General features: G+C 32.2%; 1 protein-coding gene across 3 annotated transcripts in view; it reads left to right on the top strand.

Annotated features, from left to right (window-relative positions):
- LOC145269229 (uncharacterized) overlaps positions 1-20923 on the top strand; it is a 49814-nt gene that overhangs the window by 7912 nt on the left and 20979 nt on the right. Inside the window, exon 2 of one of the 3 annotated variants that reach the window (XM_080124850.1) lies at positions 17088-17276. The exons of 1 other annotated variant lie outside the window; for it this stretch is intronic. The gene's annotated coding sequence lies outside the window, so the exon portion shown is untranslated. Of the gene's footprint in view, positions 1-17087; positions 17384-20923 lie in introns of all 3 variants that reach the window. One more of the 3 variants, XM_080124848.1, reaches the window with a different exon arrangement.

Raw genomic sequence — 20923 nt, 5'->3', positions numbered from 1 at the left:
TAAATACTAATCAATGGGTGCTTCCATTCTTCATTTATAAGAATTTGTCCAAATTTATATTTTGTATTCCATGTACTTTTTAAATAAAAAAATTTTAAGCAAGCATCCGAAAAGACCGTGATTTTAAAATCCAATGTGTTCACAGAGCGGAGTTGCCTCCCTTTTTTCCAGTTGACAAATACGGAGGCCGAAAAGCGCTATAATTAATTATTTCAAAAATGTAAAAACAACACATTAGACCAAATATATTTCTCGGTAGTAACAATATAAAGAAATAAACATTTGAAGTGCTGATGTGTCTTATCTTCCCTTTGAATTTCTAACATGTGTTTAACTTGTCAACAATCAAATTAGTCGATCATAGGTCACCGTATTACAAATGATCGCATTTCACTCAAAGTTTACTTTAAAAAAAAAAAAAAAAAAAACCAGCCTACAAATTTTTCTTTTTTTTTTTTCTAATTCTCTTAAAGCATTTCATGGGTTTTTGATTTAAAATATTTTATTTTTTCTTCTATGCAATGAACTTTTTTTCTTTTTTTTTTTTCTTTTTTTCAAAAATCTAAAAAAAAACAATGAATGAAATAGAAAAAAATTGATGTAGGTGTCCAATTTTTACAGGACAATATTTTCGTAATGTGAGGTTTCACTGAAAAAAAAATCGTGTTTTTTTTTTTTTTTTTTTTTTTTTATAAAGGTTTTAAACTTTTTACTTTACAGGTAAATTTGCACATAACTATTCTTTTGTTGTTTTAAATTAGATTATTTCATCTTTTGCTTTCGATTCGTGATATATAAACCTTAGGTGAGAAACTTATTTTCTTTTTAATAAACATTTCAAAATGGGGGTGGAGGGTGAATAAAAAAAAATAAAACAAAAAAAAAACGTTCGTCTAGAATATTATATTCGGTTTATTGGAAAGAGCATAAAATTTCACATTAAACCTGCAAATATTGTAAAAATTGAACCAATAGAAAAAATTTTGATAGATTTTTAAATTGAAAAAATTGAAAAAAATTTCATTACGTAGAAAAAAATGGCTGCATGAGCACTTTGTAAACATTTTTTTTTTTTTTTTTTTTTTTTTTTTTTTTTTTTTAAATAAAAAAATATTTCTATTTAAAAAAAACTTTATTAGTTTATTTTGGAAGTATATTCCATAAAGAAATTAAACAACCCACTTTAAAAGAAGAAATCAGTTTTGTATATTTTATTTGCAGTTTTGTGTTAAGGGTGTAAAAAATTCCCCCAAAATTCCGACGCCCCCTAGCGATGTGATAAGTCACTTCACTTCGCGTGTGAACGCATCATGTAAGAAAACACTACCAGGGTCCAGGGGTTCATACTATGCAAACAGTAAATTTGCGACGGGTTTGATTTTTTTTTTGTCAGCAGCCTCTAATACCCCTAAAAACCGAATTAGAATGGTCGATATTCTGTTGTAGGGTAAGGTAACATTTAGCAAATCAAGAAAAATCTGTATACAAATAGTAATTCCTTATGTTATCAGTGGTGACCATTTATGTACACTCAAGCGTGCATATTTTTGCCAGAAACAAGTTTTCCAGATATTAAGTTATGTAATTCTATATGTTATCAGAGATGGACAAAAATTTTTCCAGCGCGCATATTTTTGATGCACGCGCATCAAAAATATGCGCGCTGGACAAGTTTTAGGCAAAATTTCACGAATTTAGCCTTTTTAAGTAGTTTAGCATTAAAAAAAAAAAAAAAAAAAACCTAAAAGGACAAATTTTTGAAATTTGGCCTAAAAACGTTGAGTACTTCTAAAATGGGTGATTGATTTGTAACTTGCCAGAGAAACTAACAAGCTATACGAAAAAAAAATTACGTACACGAAATAGCCAGTAAAAGTTAATTTTATACCTACCTGGCTCATTTTTTTTGGCTTGCAAGTAGTTTTTATTGCTCTTAATCTAAAAGATTCAGTTTTTCTGAGCGGATTTGAAAAAAAAAAAAAAAAAAAAAAAAAAAGCAATGGCAGCATCTTCTTTGGAAGAAGCAAGCCTCGTTTTGATTTCAAGGTTTACAGGTGCTTTGAAAAAAAATTTTTTCTGTGCACATCTCATAAACGAGTGGATTTTTCTTAGGGAGTATTTGCTGGATAGCAAACTAATTTCGGAAATTTAAAGAAACACCAAGCATGTTTTTTGGCGATTGTATTTCTTTCGCTGACAATCTTCTAAAGCTCAATAGAACAATATACTTTTTTTTTTTTTTCTTTTTTCTTTTTTTTTCTTTTTTTTTTCTTTTTCTTTTTTCTTTTCTTTTTTTTTTTTTTTCTTTTTTTTCTGTTTTTTTCTTTTTTTTCTGTTTTCTTTTTTTTTTCTTTTTTCTTTTTTTTCTTTTTTTTCTTTTTTTTCTTTTTTTTTCTTTTTTTTCTTTTTTTTCTTTTTTCTTTCTTTTTTTTTTCTTTTTTCTTTTTTTTCTTTTTTCTTTTTTTTCTTTTTTCTTTTTTTTTCTTTTTTTTTTTTAATGTTTCAAAAAATATCTGAAGAATTTAAAACGTTTATACCTTTAAGTATCGACATAAAATTTGTATATTTAAAATTACACTTGTTTAAAAAATATACAGAAAAATCTTGATGTACATACTCGTCACAGAACAAAGATGTCATATTCTAAAAATCATGTAGGTTTGGCTAGTAAACAAAAATATTTAGTTGTCAAAGGTCAACTAAAGATACGTTTGTCCGTAGAGCCCTTTTCTAAAATAACACCATAAGGGAGGCAAATGCTGTAACCAGGGGTTGAAAAAACATTGTATTCAACATCGTAATCTGAAAAAAAAAAATGTATTCTACGGCCACCGTATCTTGGGGTTCTTCCACGACTACCGAGAGAGAGTAAGCCAATGAACATGACAGCGTGACGTCATTACCAGATCAACATGTAGGTAACGAAAGTTTATAATAATAATTGCACATTGAGATCATTTTAATCTAACAAAATATAAGTGTGTTGTTTTTTAATTTTTATATCTATCAAAGGAAGTCAAATATTTAATTTAATTTTTTTTTACACTGCAACACAAACAATTTTTATGAGAATATTTTTCAGTCCATTCTTTTAATAATAAATAAAGCTTTCCATGGAGTATTTCCAAATATTTTAAAGTTAGAAGCATTTTTCACAATTTTTTTTTTTTTTTTCACTATTTTAGCAACGGGCGTAATTTATTTCTTTGAAATATATTTAAAAGTTCAGTTTTTTGTTTTATAACATTTTATCTGGGGGGAGGGCTTTCTAACTATTCAGCACTTTCACCTAACAATTTAATGAAAAAAAAAGATACCATAAAATTTAACTTGAAAATGCTATCTTAAAATATAGCACGGTGCATACACTGCACAAGCACCATTATTATTATTATAACAAATTTAATTTAATGGTTGCTCCCCAAAAACGCATACACAAAAGGTTTTCATTGGTTTATTTAATCACAAAAAACTTTTTTGAAGGAATTATTTGAGTCAAAAAAAAAAAAAGAAAGCATTATTTGAATATGTATGAAAAAAATAAAACATTAGTGTGGAAAATATAATATAAAAATAAAATAAAAACAAGCACAATAAAAGTATGAATGAAATTTAATTGAAGAAATTCAAAAAATAAAATACACTCTATTACAAAAAAAGTGTATGAGATATATACGAAGCAAGTGAAAGAAAACCTCAGGGAGCAGCCATTAAATTAAAACTCGTTTACGCAGGATCCACATTCCCTGTGAAATGCCAAAAGACACGGTAGATGACATGAATTGGTGCCACACCAACTAGTTCTGAAGGGTCAAAGAGTATGGAAAGTCCAAGGTAGGAGAGTACTAACCAGATCTCCACTGGACGTGTGCAGTTCAAATCTTATACTTGAGGAGGCATTTTGTCACCCAAACCCCAGGAAACACCAATGGCCGATGCCAACGAGAAATCAATGGTAAACGGCTGTTGCAATAACGTGCACAAGTGGTCAAGAGGTGGAGAGCACTGGAAATCTGGAGAGACTTGTCACTCGGTATCCAGCAAATACCACAGGTTACTGCTAGGGAACAATCACTAATGATAGCCTGTGAGACAGCGCCTAGTGAGTGAAATAATAATAATGTCCCCACCCAAATTCATCACCACCCTGATTTTAATATCGTAGATGTTTACTATAGTTTCTTAGTTTTTAGGATTTTTTAGGATTCCTAACCATGTAACTGATGAAAATACGCCACACATTTTGATGAAAAACATGGGAAAAAATGAACATAGAACAGAAAACCAAAACTTTAAATGTTATTTCTGTATTAAAAATAAGTTATTTAAATATTTCAACATATAATCTTGTGGGGGAAATCCAGCTCTCCAATAAGGGGCACTCTGGATAGGAATAAAAATTGTCTCGGTCATGAAGGATTTCTTCTACACCGGCCGAGGACAGTAAAGGTGAATCATCAGAACAGATACTACACTGTGATCTTGTCCAGAAGGCCAAGAATTGTTTGTTTTATGTTTCTTTTGTTTGTTCCCTAAATTCATAATTCAGTTTGATCAGTATTAGATTGTATATTGCTTTAAAATTATGTAATTTTACATAATATTTATATTTTATACTAGCAGGGGTGCCCGGCGTTGCTCGGGTGTTTGGAGGTGTATGCTGTGCAAAAAAAGCAAAAAAACAAAAAAAATGGTTAATTTTTTAAAACTTTGACCCCTATTATGACCCCTTAAAATTTATAGTTTCGGGCTCAAATCACTTTATTAAGTTAGATCCAGGTTCAAGGAACCTATATCTAAAATTTCAAGTGTCTAGACCCAAAATTGTCGGAGGAGTTTGGTAGAGTTCTTAAAGGTCAAATCGTTGAAATTTGACCCCTTAACAGCCAAATTTCTGGCTGACACCCGTCACATCGATTTTCCCAAATCTCAGTACCCGGTAGTCTATAGACTAAAAATTGACAGAGTTATTGCGTAGGGAAATGTACACAGACAGACAGACAGACAGACAGACACGTTCATTTTTATAGATATATAGATTGAATAAAGTTCAGTTTAATTATTAATTGAATCGAGTTCTTTTCTTTTTTAGCATGTTTTAGTGCTCGTTTTAAAAATGCTCTCATATAGTATCGACAGTGACAGTTTGACAAATCTTACCTACATTGCCTGCAGGCATTTTTCAGTTAACAGGCCTTTTATAATCTCGGTGGCTGTGGTTCTACTGTATTTTATTTTCTTTCACATTTTCTTTGTCAGTTATTTTTTTTTTTTTTTTTTAATCCTGAAGAACTAAAAAATGTTTTACAAAGCTTACAATTTTTTTGTTTTTTCAAGAGTACTCATTAGATTCTGCTAAAGAAATTATTTTAAATATTAAACATTTGGACATTTTTAATCAGAGCCAAGACAAAAAAAAGGGGGGGGGGTGAAACAAGCAAATAAATCTTACCACACCCAATAAAAGTTACTTTTGAATAATTTGTATGTGTTTTTGAGTTTGAGCATTTTTTAAATGCTTTTTTTTTTTTTTTTTTTTTTTTTTTTATTACATCTCAAAAGTTTTATCTGTAAAAACTGTTAAATATATTTGGAGACAAGATGGCCGACCAAACGAGTCAGTTTTTTCCTCGGTTTTCTTTCAAATTTTTTTTTTTTTTTTTTTTTTTGTGGTTGCCGGGAATATTTTTTAAGAATCTGTATCCAAGAAGAATGTAATACTTAGATCAAGTTTGAGTTTGATCGAGAACTCCTATGACTGGCAAACATTAATGAATGTCACCAAATAAATAAAATTATTTTAAATATTAAACATTTGGACATTTTTAATCAGAGCCAAAACAAAAAAAAAAAAAAAGTGAAAAAAGCAAATGATTGTCACTTCTGCATAATTTGTGTTTTTGAGCATTTTAAATGTTTTTTTTTTTTTTTTTTTTTTTTTTTTTTTTTTTTTTTTTTTTTTTTTGTCCCTGACAAAAGGAGAATGGACCTGTAACTAACTTCATTCCTGTTCGTTCGTCCATCCGCACTTTTCTCAATAACTATGTCTTGGAATTTTTAAAAATTTTGCATAAACATTAAACATGATATAAGTAAAAAAAAAAACAGAACAGATTTTCTGAGTTGCCTTAGGGGTGCCTTTTGGGTTAAAATGGTTTTTGTGCTTATTAAAAAAAAATGCCTGGGATTTTTTATAAAACTTTCTGAAAAGTTATAACTGATTTCTATATAATTTTGTTTGTCTATAGTTTGCGATAACTCTTGGGTGTGCCCCAGGGGCTCTTTTAGGGCTAATAAAAACACTCCATTTTTGGGACTATTTTACCATATTTGTCCGAAATTTTCTATGTTTGTCTATTTAGCAGTTTTACATGGGGCTGAACTCAAATTTAAATATGTTAAGACCCTGGGAACTTTTGGGGCTAAATGGGGGTGGGGGGTAAATGATGGACTTGGTCATTTCTTTTTTTGCATGGTGCAGAACTCAAATTTACATGTTTAGCCCTAAAACTGAACCTTTTGTTCATTTTTTACAAGGATTTTACGTCCCTTGAGGTGTGGAATGCTGAACTTAGTCATTTTTATGCCTCGTTCACTATGCACTCATGTTGGACCATACATAATTGATTTGTTTTTTCTTTTAATTTTTAGTAAGTCTCAAAATTTTTATCAGTAAAAACTGTTAAACGTTTGGAGACAAAATGGCCGACCAAATGAGTCAGTTTTTTTTTTTCTCAATATTTTTCAAATCTTTTTTTTTTTTTTTTTTTTTTTTCTGATTGACAAGAGTATTTTTTAAGAATCGGTATCCAAGAAAATTTTAATACTTACTTTAAGGTTGAGTTTGATCGAAAACTCCTTAGACTGGCAAACATTAACAAATGCCACGAAATTACACGGACAGAACATTTTTTTTTTTTTTTTTTTTTTTTAAATTTTAACCTAAACTAAGTTTTAATTAGTAAACTCTTTTAAAGTTTGGTAAAATCATTGAAACTCGATCTTGCTTTCTCCATTCGTAGTTGAAATTGCCCAAGTCACGACTGCACTTTTGTGCATACCTACAATTCATATATCTATGTTTGTGATACTAACTTCACGATTGCAAATTTCTGGATAAAGGATGAATATGTGGGTGCACTGCATTATTTAATGCAGCCTGGCGTGGGAAAAAATAGCCTGGCGTGGGCCAATCCTGCTCCAGGCTTTAGAGCATACATACAGCACCTGGTATTACCAAATGGTCACCCATTTTAATTCTTACGTCAAGTCAGAGTTTGATCGAAAACTTCTGAGACTGGCAAACATTAACCCTACCAGACTGAGTTACTGATATACTGGTAATTTCCGAAGAGGCTATATAGAGTTACTGTTAAACCTGTATTTGTCCGACCTTGTGTTTTTGTGCTGTCAGGGAGCTTAAAAATAGCTACCCAATCGCTGCTTAGCCTCGATTTAGCACAAGCCTAACGTTCTGCAAATGGCTTTCTTTGTTTTGGCGGAGTTGTGAGTTGTTTTGTTGATTAAAGTAGCCATGAAACGAACCAAGCACTTCGACAGGTAAAAGAGCGAAACCAAGGAGTGTTGGATAAAGCGACAAATTCTGATTCCGGCGAATTTGATCAAGAGTATGTTTCTGGGTCAACTAATGCTGAATATATCTATAGAGGAGAAGGTGATAATTCTGATGATGCAAGTCGGCCTAGATCAAAATCGAATGTTCCAAGTAGGGGGCGTGTCACTCAACCAGGTGATGGGGGAGATTCTGGTGTGGTTGATGAGGGATGGAGTCACAATTTTGTAGCTCCAAATCTGGATTTCAGAATTTTGCTCAGGAGGCCAGGCACAGGGGCAAATTAGGTTCAGTAGCTCAGGTCTGGTAGAGTCAACGAATGTCACTGAATAATATGTACCGAACAATTTTTTTTTTAATTTTCAAGTTTAAGTTAATAAAGTCTGTTTAAGTTTGGTAAAACCATTGGAACTTGATTTTACTTTTCGCTGTTCGTATTGCACATTTCCGCACACATACAATTTTTATTTTTTTTTTTATTTTTTTTTATTACATTTTCACCCCAGACAAGGCACATTGCCACTTGGGTGTTGGGGGCTACTATCAAGGGCAACAGCTACTGGGGTACTATGTAGGGAGTTGAGCAGCAAGATGTCGGTTCACATTACACTTGAACTTCTGCATGTCAGTACAGTTGGGAAGCAGGGATCTAGAATGGAATTCCAAAGTCTAGCGGTTCTGGAGAAGAAACTACTGGAGTAGAAAGCTCTTTTACATCTGGGGATCTCTACTGTGTGGGTGTGGGATTTAGCAGTCTGTCGAGGGTGTCTACGTCGTGGGGGCACAAGTGCTTGCAGTTCGTCAGAGCATTCTCCATTAAAATACTTGTAGAACAGGCAGAGGGATGCAACGTTTCGTCAAGGGGACAGAGGCTGAAGCTTAGATGACAGTTTAGGACCTATCAGGTTGGCTACTCTTTTTTGAACCTTGTCTAGGAGTGAGAGACTAGTAGCAGATGCACCAGCCCAAATATGACAACAATACTCCATACCTAGGCGAATGGTGGCCTTAAAGAGGTACAGGATACTTTCGGGTGTTAGTAGTTTTCTAGCATAGTAGAGAGAGCCTACCTTCTTCGCAGTGGTCCTGGCAATGCTTTCAATGTAATTGTTCCAACTCGTGTTTCCTGTGAATGTTAGGCCAAGGAGTTTAAAAGATGTACTTACAGATAAAGAGTCATTGGCATTTGCTATTGGTGGTAGAGAAGGATTCTTATAATTATTGAAGGAAACCAGTTTAGTCTTGGCAGTATTGAATGTGACCATCCATTTTTGTCCCCATTGCACTACAGATTGGTCGTGGATATGACGTAAAACTGTATCTGATGGTGAGGCCCCAGCTTGTGGGCTTTGGGGAGTGTGGAGCCACCCTTTAATTGCCATTGCTCCCAGGTCCACTCTGACGCAGAGTGGTAGTACCTGTTAGGGGTCCCAACTATGGGTTAAATAGAATCAGACTTAAAAAACAAATATACTTCATTAAAAAATTGTTCCTCAAAATCACTAGATTCGGCATTAAATAACCTGAAAAGGGTTGATATGCCGTAAAACAAAAACAACCAACCAACCACTACAGATTGGAGGTCATCCTCTAGTGTTTCTGCCATATCTTTTAGATATGTATTGGTTTTCCTGTCGTGCCTGTTATAGAGTGTGGTTTCATTAGCATATATACCCATCTCACAGGCAATTTTGTCGGGGAGGTCATTTATGAATATTACGAACAATAGAGGTCCAAGGATAGAACCCTGGGGCACTCTCGCATTTATAAATCTATGTTCGTGATACTAGGTCCTGGATATGACCTTAAACTATATCCAGTGGTGAGGCCCCAGCTTGCGGGCTTTGGGGAGTGTGGAGCCACCATTTAATTGCCATTGCTCCCATGTCCACTCTGACCCGGAGTGATAGTACCTGTTAGGGTCCCAACTATATAAATAGAAACCAACTTGAAAACAACAAATATATTCTATTAAAAAATATTCTTCAAAATGTCTGGATTCGGCATTAAATAACCTGAAAAGGGTTAATATGCCGTAAAACAACCAACCAATCGTGGCTGCAGGTTTCTGGACGAATAATAAATAATCTTAGTGCAGCATATCAGCGAAAAAAGCGACCCCCCCCATCCTCCCTGTAGAAAAGTGCCCAGTTGAGGGTGAAGAAATGAATGTTTTTAGCCAATTTTACAGTATTAGTCGTCTGAAAGGTCGAGCTTCTAAACTTGTGAAAATCCGTCACCTCTGTTGAAAGTTTTAGGCAGACATGCAAACATACATACATACATACATACATAGATTTATATATTTGTAGCTCAAATTTTCAACCCAACCCGATTAAAAATGTTTCCCTATCTCTGAATACCCTTTATGTAAAATTTCAAATGTTTAGACCAGAAATTGTCTGAGTAATTTGGTAGACTGCATAGGTCTAATTTATTCTAACTTTTGACCCCTATTATGACCCCTTAACATTTGTTTTAGGCTCAAATCAAGTTATTAAATTACATCCATGTCCAAGGAACCTATGTATAAAATTTCAATTGTTTATACCCAAAATTAGCGGAGGAGTTTGGTAGAATTCTCAAATGTCAAATCATGGAACTTTGACCCCTTAACAGCCAAATTCCTGTCCGAAAACGTGTTACAAAGATTTTCCCAAATCTCAGTACCCTGTACATTAAATTTCGAGTCTTGTAGACTGGAAATTGACAGAATTATTGCGTAGGGAAATGTAGACAGACAGACAGGCGCTTTCACTTTTAAAGATATAGAGATTGATTACTACATGTCCAGTTATACTAGCAAATTACCTAACAATTTGATAAACAAAAATATTGTAAAAATTGAATTTCACTTTACTATGAAAAATTGAATTTCACTTTACTATGAAAAATTGAATTTCACTTTACTATGAAAAATTGAATTTCATTTTACTATGAAAAATTGAATTTCATTTTACTATGAAAAATTGAATTTCACTTTACTATGAAAAATTGAATTTCACTTTACTATGAAAAATTGAATTTCACTTTACTATGAAAAATTGAATTTCACTTTACTATGAAAAATTGAATTTCACTTTACTATGAAAAATTGAATTTCATTTTACTATGAAAAATTGAATTTCATTTTACTATGAAAAATTGAATTTCACTTTACTATGAAAAATTGAATTTCACTTTACTATGAAAAATTGAATTTCACTTTACTATGAAAAATTGAATTTCACTTTACTATGAAAATTTGAATTTCACTTTACTATGAAAAATTGAATTTCATTTTACTATGAAAAATTGAATTTCATTTTACTATGAAAAATTGAATTTCACTTTACTATGAAAAATTGAATTTCACTTTACTATGAAAAATTGAATTTCACTTTACTATGAAAAATTGAATTTCACTTTACTATGAAAAATTGAATTTCACTTTACTATGAAAAATTGAATTTCATTTTACTATGAAAAATTGAATTTCACTTTACTATGAAAAATTGAATTTCACTTTACTATGAAAAATTGAATTTCATTTTACTATGAAAAATTGAATTTCATTTTACTATGAAAAATTGAATTTCACTTTACTATGAAAAATTGAATTTCATTTTACTATGAAAAAAAAGGTTTAAATTTAGTAATTAAGTAAAAAAAAAATTAAATAATTCGAAAAAAAAATGATTTTTGCTTGAATCTATTTTTTATCACTTGATTATAAATCTTTTCTCATAGTATTTTCAAGTTAAATTCAGTTTTTACAATATTTTTGTTTCTTAAATTGTTAGGTAATTTGCTAGAATAACTTAAAATTGAAAGCTAAATCACAACGCAATTTTATGAAAATAAACAAATATTTTACTTGTTTGAAATTTATAATTTTAATATATTTCAGAGTCATACTCCATCCTCAGTAATTTTTTTTTTTTTTTTTTTTTTTTTTAGCCATGTTGTAACGTTGGAGAAGTCAATAGTAAAAATCCACACGTCTCTTAGCTGTTGTATTTGAAATGCCGTGAACGGTGCGTTGGCTATGCGAGATTAACGTCAGGGGTGTGAGTTCTGTTATAAAAACATTGATTTAATTTGAATAAAATAAAATACGCAGCAGGTGCGCTTGAAAGCCAAATCACAACGCAATATTATGAAAATAAACAAATATTTTGTTTGAAATTCATCATTTAAATATATTTCAAACTGATTGTCTTCAAGTTCAATGTAAACAAGTTCTTACTGAACCGTCCTCCTAAGTAATCAAAGTTACAAATTTCCCACTAATGTTTACTACGCTAAGATCACAATGACTAATCTATACCTATTAACCCTTATCCTCGAGTGGCCTCTGAGCCTTGATAAGTGGTGGCCTCCATGAAAAACATAAAAAAATTTAATTTATTTTTATTAGGCGATGGTTTATATCAGTTTTAAATATGTTAAACAAAAAAAAAATGCACTGTTAATTGACTGTTTGGGTACCAATAGAAATGTCCAGTGATGCCAGCCTGCTGCTACGAGTTTGGGAGAGGGGGCATGTGAGCAAGAAAAAAGCGTAAGTAGAATCGGGGAGACCATAGCTACAGGAGAATCACGAAACGTTAGCCATCATAGATTGGAAAATGAAATGCCGGAAACGCGGATGCATCCGATTTTTTTTTTTTCAAAACCCAGGACGAACATGCTTAGTAATATTGGTGCTGGAAATAACGAAAATCGAAATATTGAATTTCTGTTAACAGTAATGCTATCTACTTGATTGTCATGTTGAAATTGCGAACACATTATTGCATAAAGTATGTACTTTAATGATCCAGTGCCCCCCCCACTTGCCTTTGCAATTACATTTACCTCCCCTGAATTCATGCACTTAACTCCCCTACTATTATAAGAACGGTACTTGTTTAGTTTAATCAAGACATTTAAAAGTGAAAATATTGAAAAAAAAATTATATTGTATGTACTCTTTATGGAATGAAGTTCTGATACAAAAAAAAAATCACTTATTTTGATCAAGTATTTTTTTCTTTTTTACAGAAGAAAATCAAATTTTAATGGTGTTGATCGTGTCACGGCCATCTTGTTTATTTAGCGGATGAGGAGGGGATACCTTTTAAACGAAAAAGTGATTGACAAAATAAAAGTGATTTAAAAAAAACAAAAAAAACAAAAAAAAAAAAGATAAACTCTGTAAAATAATTGGAAAAAAAACCTAAAATATTTATCTAAGGTATTTTTTCTGCTCATGTTTCAAAATAATCTCATTAAATTCTTACTAACTTTAAGTGATGATTGGAGTTATCTTCCCTGGCGCTCCCCCCCCTCTTCACCTCCGAAATATACAAGATGGCCACAACACGATTGATCTCATTAAAATTTGATTTTCTTTTGTACAAAAAAAAAAAATACCACTTAATCAAATAAGGTGATTTTTTTTTTTTTTTTTTTTTTTTTTTGAGAACTTTATTCCATAATAAGTAAATGCAATATCACTTTTTTTTTTTTTTCAAATAATTTAATTTTTTACTGTTTTGATTAAACTGTATGAGTACCGTAAGAACTATTTATTTAAAAAAAAAAAATTGGAAAATTGAATTTCAACTAAAAGCAATGTTTTAATTGTTATGCTGAAATTAAGATTCTCATGATCTAGCGCCCCCCCCCTTGCCATTAGTAGTTACCTCTCCTGGCTTCATGCAGTTATCTCCCCTGTTATCTATATATCTATAAAAGTGAGCGTGTCTGTGTACATTTCCCAATGCAATAACTCTGTCAATTTCAGTCAACAGACTCTAAATTTGATATACAGAGTACTGAGATTTGGGGAAAATCGTTACCTGTTTTCGGACAGAAATTAGGCTGTTAAGGGGTCAAAGTTCAACGATTTGACCTTTGAGAACTCTACCAAACTCCTCCGACAATTTGGGGTCTAAGCACTTGAAATTTTAGATATAGGTTCCTTGGACATAGATCTAACTTAATAACTTGATTTGAGCTTAAAACAATAAATGTTAAGCGGTCATAATAGGGGTCAAAGTTTAAAAAATTGACCGCTTTTTTTTTTTTTTTTTTTCAACATACCCCTCCAAACACCCGGGCAATGCCTGGCTAAAATGCTAGTAAGAAAAAATTATTTTTATTATTTAAAAATTTTTCATTAATTTTCTATTTTATCATTTTTTTTTCTTTATTTTTGGATATGTTAATAATTTCGACATGAAATTTAGGTAGATAACATTGCTTTTAATTAAAATTAGTTTTGGTTTTTGTTATTTCGAATAAGCACCCAGGGGTGGGGGTGGGGGGAAATGCTGCACACATGTCAGCAATAATTGTTGTTGTGTTTTTTTTTTTTTTTTTTGGTCCTCCAACAACGGAGGGATTGGATCTAGTAATTCATTTGTTTGGACTTTTCTTAGATTTATTTATTTATTTTTTTTTTTTAATTTTTTTTTTTTTTTTTTTTTTACAATTTTACGCAAACATTAGTCATGGTGAAAGTAAATTTTTCATTCGTGGACTCCGTGTGCTAGTCTTTTCTTAAAAAAACCAAAAAAAAAAAAACCTTTTGCCAATGTTTGCATTTTCCGACTACTAATACGTTATATTATTTTAATTGGAATTCATTATTGAGATGAGTATTATTTATTGATTTTATTTATTGTGGGATATTATTCTCATCTTTATTAGTTGTTGTTTCACAATGTCTCGGCCAACTATTCATCTGGCCTTCGGGGTGCAGTTGACGGTTCCAGGTGATCATTGTCTGAAGATAGCGGTTTCAATCCTACCCAAAGCCGGCCAGAGGTTTACTTGGCCAAAACGTGGTAAGACGACAATTACGGATGACAGTAATTGCTGAGAATGCAGTTAGGAGATTCGGAGTTCCTATTCGTCGCGGTTACCACCTGACGAAGGCCAGAGAAATAGTTGGCTGAAACGTTGTGAAACAGCATCCAATAAAGATGAGAATAAAAGTCTGCAGTAAATAAATTAATATAAATAATACATTGTTGGCGTTTTCTTTCCTGGATATTTAATAACTTTGCAGTATTGCGCGCATGAAGATGTGAAATAGGGATCTCGGCATTCCGTTAAAATAAAAATATATAATGTTCCCTATAGTGCTAAAATTTTCTAAGTTTTATGAAGTACTTTATATATTTTGATAAAAACAAAACAATTACTGGGTTGAAAAGGGTCAGCTGTATTAAGACTTTCAAGAAAAGCATTAAATATATTTTTCAGCAACATATGTAATTTTTTTTTTTTTTTTTTTTTTTGAAAAAGAGAATGTTCTTGAAATATTAAGATCTCCGTCTTCTCTGTTAAATAAAACAAAGAAGACATTTCGTTTGTCCATTTTTGTTCAGTTCATGCGCCACGTCACTAAAACAGCCAGTTCTCTGCATTGCTATAGCCTTCTTATGTTATATTATAAACCCTTTTTAAGAATTCAAAACACAACAACCATTGGTATAAGCAACAGTCCGTTTTTTATTTCTCCTGTTGTTCTTGCTTATGGTAGAGAGAGAGAGTGTGGGAGCGACAGAGAGAATTATCGTGGCGTCCACTCGGTTGACAATCAAATCTCCAACTGCTATCTTTTTCCTTCTGTCACTTTTTCCTGTCAATCTTTTCAAAACCTCCACATAACCAGATTCCTTTCTGTTACATTTTTCATAACAATAACAAGGTTTGTTTATATTTGTGAGAAATATTGAAACAATTCCCGTTTAGCGTGTTAATTTCTGACATTTCATCCGCAGACGCATTCCACATTTTAATTCATGAACATACATATATGTATATACACCTATCTATCTATCTATCTATCTATCTATCTATCTATCTATCTATATATATATATATATATATATATATATATATATATATACTAGCATGTCAACACGGCTTAGACCGGGTCATTTGTGTAACACTTATACTCCTTCATATCTATTTATCAGCAATGCTTCAAGCAAACTACCTTTCTCTATTATGGAATTTTTCTTTTTATACGAGGGAGTTGCCACTTATCAAAGCCTGAAGACTACTCAAGGATAAGGGTTAATGAATGTAATGTGATAGTGTAGTAATTATTAATGAGGTCAATAGGGTAGAATTTGATTATTTAAGGGGTCGGTTCAACAAGAATTTGTTTACATTAGACTTGAAGGCTAGTTGGTCATAATTCCTCGTAAAAGCTAATGTGGGTTAACCATAGTGAGGAGATCTTGTTTGGGCAACAAATACTATGTGATTTTGAATATTTGGTCGGGGTTTACTCCTAGGGAAAACTAATCTCATGCCAGATTGTCCTGACAAACCCCCTTAGACACTCGAGGATAGTGTCTAGTAGGTTCAAGTTCTCTCTCTCTCTCTCTCTCTCTCTCTCTCTCTCTCTCTCTCTCTCTCTCTCTCTCTCTCTCTCTCTCTCTGAATGAATCAATGTCAAGTCAAATTTGCTAGCCATCTTTTTTTCTTTTTTTTTCTTTTCTTTTTTTTTCTTTTTTTTACTTTTTTCTTTTTTTTTCTTTTTCTTTTTCGTTTTTTCTTTTTCGTTTTTTCTTTCTTTTTCGTTTTTTCTTTCTTTTTCGTTTTTCTTTTTTTTTTTTTCTTTTTTTTTTTTTTTTTTTTTTTTTTTTTTTTTTCTTTTTTTTTTCTTTTTTTTTTCTTTTTTCTTTTTTTTTCTTTTTTTTTCTTTTTTTTCTTCTTTTTTTCTTTTTTCTTTTTTTCTTTTTTCTTTTTTCTTTTTTTTTCCTTTTTTTTACTTTTTTCTTTTTTTTTCTTTTTCTTTTTCGTTTTTTCTTTCTTTTTCGTTTTTTCTTTCTTTTTCGTTTTTCTTTTTCTTTCTTTTTTTCTTTTTCTTTTTTCTTTTTTTTCTTTTTTTTCCTTTTTTCCCTTTTTTTCCTTTTTTTTTTTTTTTTTTTTTTTTTTTTTTTTTTTTTACTGGAAAGGAAATCTCCACTTATCCTCGAGTAGCCTTTGGGCTTTGATAAGCGTTAATAAATGTAATGTGGTAGTCTAATAAATAAATTAGGTAGAATTTGATGATTTAAAGAGACGGTTCAACAATAACTTGTTTACATTAGACTTGAAGGTTATCATACTGTAGTTAGCCGGGAAGCAGGTCAGTGGAAGTGTTTCACAAGTGGGTACTTCTAGGAAAGAAGCTTTGTTTGTGGAATCTGTGTTTAGATTAAGGCACAGATAGTGGAGGAAAATGTTGGATGTGGTTGTAGCTAGTTGAGTTTTTTGTTTTTGTAAACGTTTGACAAGGAGGCATCATAGATTGGAGTTCAGTCGAGCACTTGGCTTGAAAATAACGATAAAGCAAAGACAGGCTCGCAATGTCTCTTCTGTGGGGAAAAGGTTGTAGGGAAGAGAAAAATACATCATGAGGAAAAAGCTTGTATTTGCGCAGAGGTATTTGTTTACATTTTTTTTTAGTGCTTTTAAAACTTTTTTTTTTTCTTTTTGACAATATACATTTTCCGACAACTAATACACGATTTTTCATTTGTAGGGTTGTTTCTTGCCAAATCGACGATGGCTATATGGAAGAATTCAGCACTCGTCAACACGTGGTGCACGAGTGCAGGCTCATGTAGAGGCTTCGGTGCCTGCCAAGTGAGCCGTAAAAACAATTTTGCAAGGATGTGTGTCAGCTATTTTCAAATGTCTTGCTGTGAGTCGGTGTTTACCAGAAGAAAAGGTGGTTGTCCAGAATTTCCCCCCCTAAATAAAACCAAAAATACAGAAAAATCCTTATATGCTGTACCTACCTATCGCTGAATGAAACGATCATATTCCAAAAATCATGTAAATTAATCAATGTTTTTTTTTACATAGAAAATCTGTTTTATGATTTTTACGCTATTAATAGTAAATCATAGCACTTACAAAACTGAAATTCACTAGGTGGGTTCCCTATACCGTGCTAGAAAACTCGTTGCAGCTGTCAGTATTCTTTTTTTTTTTTTTTTTTTTTTTTTTTTTTTTACACAGTGATCACCACTTATCAAGGTCCGGAAGCCACTCAGGGATAAGGGTTATTGCAAGTACATTACGTTAGTGAAGAGATTTGCTGAAATTTTTACTTAAGGGGGCGGTTCATTAGGAATTTGTTAACATTGGACTTGAAGACAACCAAGTTGTAGTCCGGAGGGAAGCAGGCAGACGGAACAGAGTTCCACAGGCGTGCAGTTCTAAGAAAGAAGCTTTGTTCATGAAATCCGCGTTTTGATCTAGGCACAAATATAGAGTGGGGGAAATTTTTTTTTTTTTCTAGAGATCTTTATCTTAAGCCCCCCCCCCCCCCCCCGCTCCAATCACCAGATATTGAAATCTGTAATAATGATCTGGTCTCTGTTGATTTTGCGGTGGGTGTAAAGTTCTGTGCAGTTGTCTCTTTGAGAAGGGGTTTAGTTTATATGCACCCTTTCCGGGAATGCCGACGGGGCTGACGAGGCACTTTTTGCAGTTGGGGGTGCTGACTTCTCAATCCTACTTTCTGGTCCCAGTGTCAAAGTTTTTGAAGTGTGAGAGAACTAAATACCATCACCAACAACAAAAAAAAAATCCCTCGAAGTTCGAATTATCTTTATTTATTCAAGATGGCAGAGTGGGACACTTTTTTCTCGTTTCCTCATGAAGTTTGATTTTCTTCCAAAAAAAAAAAAATTACTTGATCAATGTATATAATTTTTGGAATGTGACATTTTTGTTCTATCATGAGATTAAAAAAAAATTATTTAATATCGGAGGAAATTCTGGATAAGAACTGAAGTAGATAAAAAGGACAACTGGTCAAACAACAGTTTTTGCTGGATTCGACCAAACAACAAAGTATGGAAGTTTAGTTTCTGCGGAAGACCGGTTTTTATAAACTTCTTGGCTTTATCAAAAAAACTGGCCTGGTCCTAAAAAAAAAAAAATTTGGGTGCCATTTTATTGTACTATTAAAAGAAAATGCAGCGGGGTGGACGCACATAAGAAAGTTGATAATTTTAAAAGATAGAGAGAAAAAAAAATGTCGCATGGTAGACACGAACTTGCAAAGATAAAAAAAAAAAAAAAAAATGTTTAATATCGGGGAAATTCTGGATAAAAACCGAAGAAGATAAAAATTACAAACAAGTTTCAGCTGGATTCGACCAAACAACAAAGTATGGAATTTTAGTTCCTGTGGAGGACCGGACTTCATCAAAAAACTGGCCTGATCATAAAATGTGGTTAAATAATAATTAAAAAAAAAATAGAATTGGGTGCTGTCTTATTGTGCTATTAAAAGAAAGAAGAAAAAAAAAGTACCGGGGTGGACGCACATAAGAAAGTCGTTAATTTTAAGATAGAACAGAGGAAAAGAAAAGAAAAAAAATGCTGCGTGGTGGATGTGAACCTACAAAAGCCAAGTTCGTAAGTGAACATGTTATCGATCAGACGACGCTAGGTTATGACGTTGCAAATTTAGCTTTTTAAAATAAAACGATGAACCGACCGTTTGCACATGCGCGATCAACAAACAACATCGAAACCAAAAGTTTTACCTGACCCCCCCCCCCCCCCTTAAAACAAAGCATTGCGAATTCTTCTGATATTACGTGTCGGAGATTACTTTTTCTAACGGTACCATGTTTGTGCCGCTTTGACATGGATAAAGTTTTTAGCGAACATACAAACGCACACACGCACATGGAATACCGAGACCTTCCAAAAGAGGAACCGTAAAAAGTGAAACCAACATGCATATTTTATTACCGTTTTTTACACGGTTCCACTACCAGAATCGAATTAAGGATCCAATAATTTTGTCAGACCTTACAGCTTAGAAAGTTTATTATATATGCGCATATATATATATACAGGGTGTTCCAAAAGTCTTGGGCACATTCCAAGTCCGCATATCTGCTTAATTGTGAATGGTAGTAAGATGAAAGCGGTGCCATTTTAAAGCTAAACGCATTAAGTTTTTTGTAAGGCTAAACCAAAATATACCAGATATACCAAAATATACCAGATATACCAGATGTGTTTTTTAGTTCTAGAGATATTCAATGTCAAAATGTGCCCAAGACTTTTGGAACACCCTGTATTTGGATGTATAGGATTCACTCCCAAACTATTTAACCAATCATGAATTTTAGAACATAATTGTTAATAAATGGGCCAAATTTTGGGTTATAATTAGTTTATGCAAAGGAGGTAAACCCTTTATAAAAATTCATATCCCTCCGATTTTAGTAAATATAATATGGACATATATAAATTTTCACATGAAAATTTATATATTTCAGATTTTTATTGAATTTAACCCAAAGTCAGAAGACATAAATTAAGCAAGTTTTCAATCAATTTCAATTTTTTTTTTAAATGAAGACGGCTTAAAGCGAAGCCTTAAATTTTAAAGATGTTCTAGAATCCAAACGTGTTATGTAAGGCTATACCAAAATATACCAGATATACCAGATGTGTTTTTTAGTTCTAGAGATATTCAATGTCAAAATGTGCCCAAGACTTTTGGAACACCATATATATATATATATATATATATGTAGTAATTTATAAAATATATATGGCGATTAAGCTACACTGAATATTCTGCGTTTCATTCAACTATAGGATTCGTCAGGCTTATGCGCGAATTCTGTCGTTGCTTCTTGTTTTTATATATGTTGAGGATTTCTAGTTGGCCAATCAGCTTTCTAGTATCCACCGCGCCCCTAGGTATATTTATATGTATATAAAAAAAAAAAAAAAAAAAAGAAGTAGAACGGCCACCTAAAACCACTAACCTGGCTCTAAAACAGATCCTTTGTTTGATAAAATGCATGCCCATTGGCTGGTAGGAAGGGGCGCGGTGGATGCTAGATAGCTGATTGGCCGACTAGAAATCCTCAACATATATAAAAACAAGAAGCAACGACAGAATTCGCGCATAAGCCTGACGAATCCTATAGTTGGATGAAACGCAGAATATTCAGTGTAGCTTAATCGCCAGATATATTTTATAAATTACTAACTAGCTCTACCTACGTATTGAGCACTTTTGAAGTAAATACTTAAAGTTTACGCATAAATCTATACTTTCGTATAGTAAATTTATGTGAATAAATGAAATAGTTATATATATATATATATATATATATATATATATATATGTACGTATGTATCTGTTGTCAAGGTCACTGGAAAAATGGTGGGATCCTTCTATCAACCCAGTATATTTCCTGCTTATTTCTGTTAAATCATTTAAATATTTACGTTTGATCAGTATTATGATTTAATTTTTTTCTCTTTCTTAGGACTGGTCGTGCGTATTCAAACCGCCCAAGTTGGCCCGTTTTGTCAGCTCCACTAAAT

This window comes from Euprymna scolopes, chromosome 45 (genome assembly GCF_053919585.1).
Source record: "Euprymna scolopes isolate OS-2025 chromosome 45, ASM5391958v1, whole genome shotgun sequence".
Taxonomy (NCBI): domain Eukaryota; kingdom Metazoa; phylum Mollusca; class Cephalopoda; order Sepiida; family Sepiolidae; genus Euprymna; species Euprymna scolopes.
This window is presented reverse-complemented; position numbering and strand designations above follow the sequence as displayed.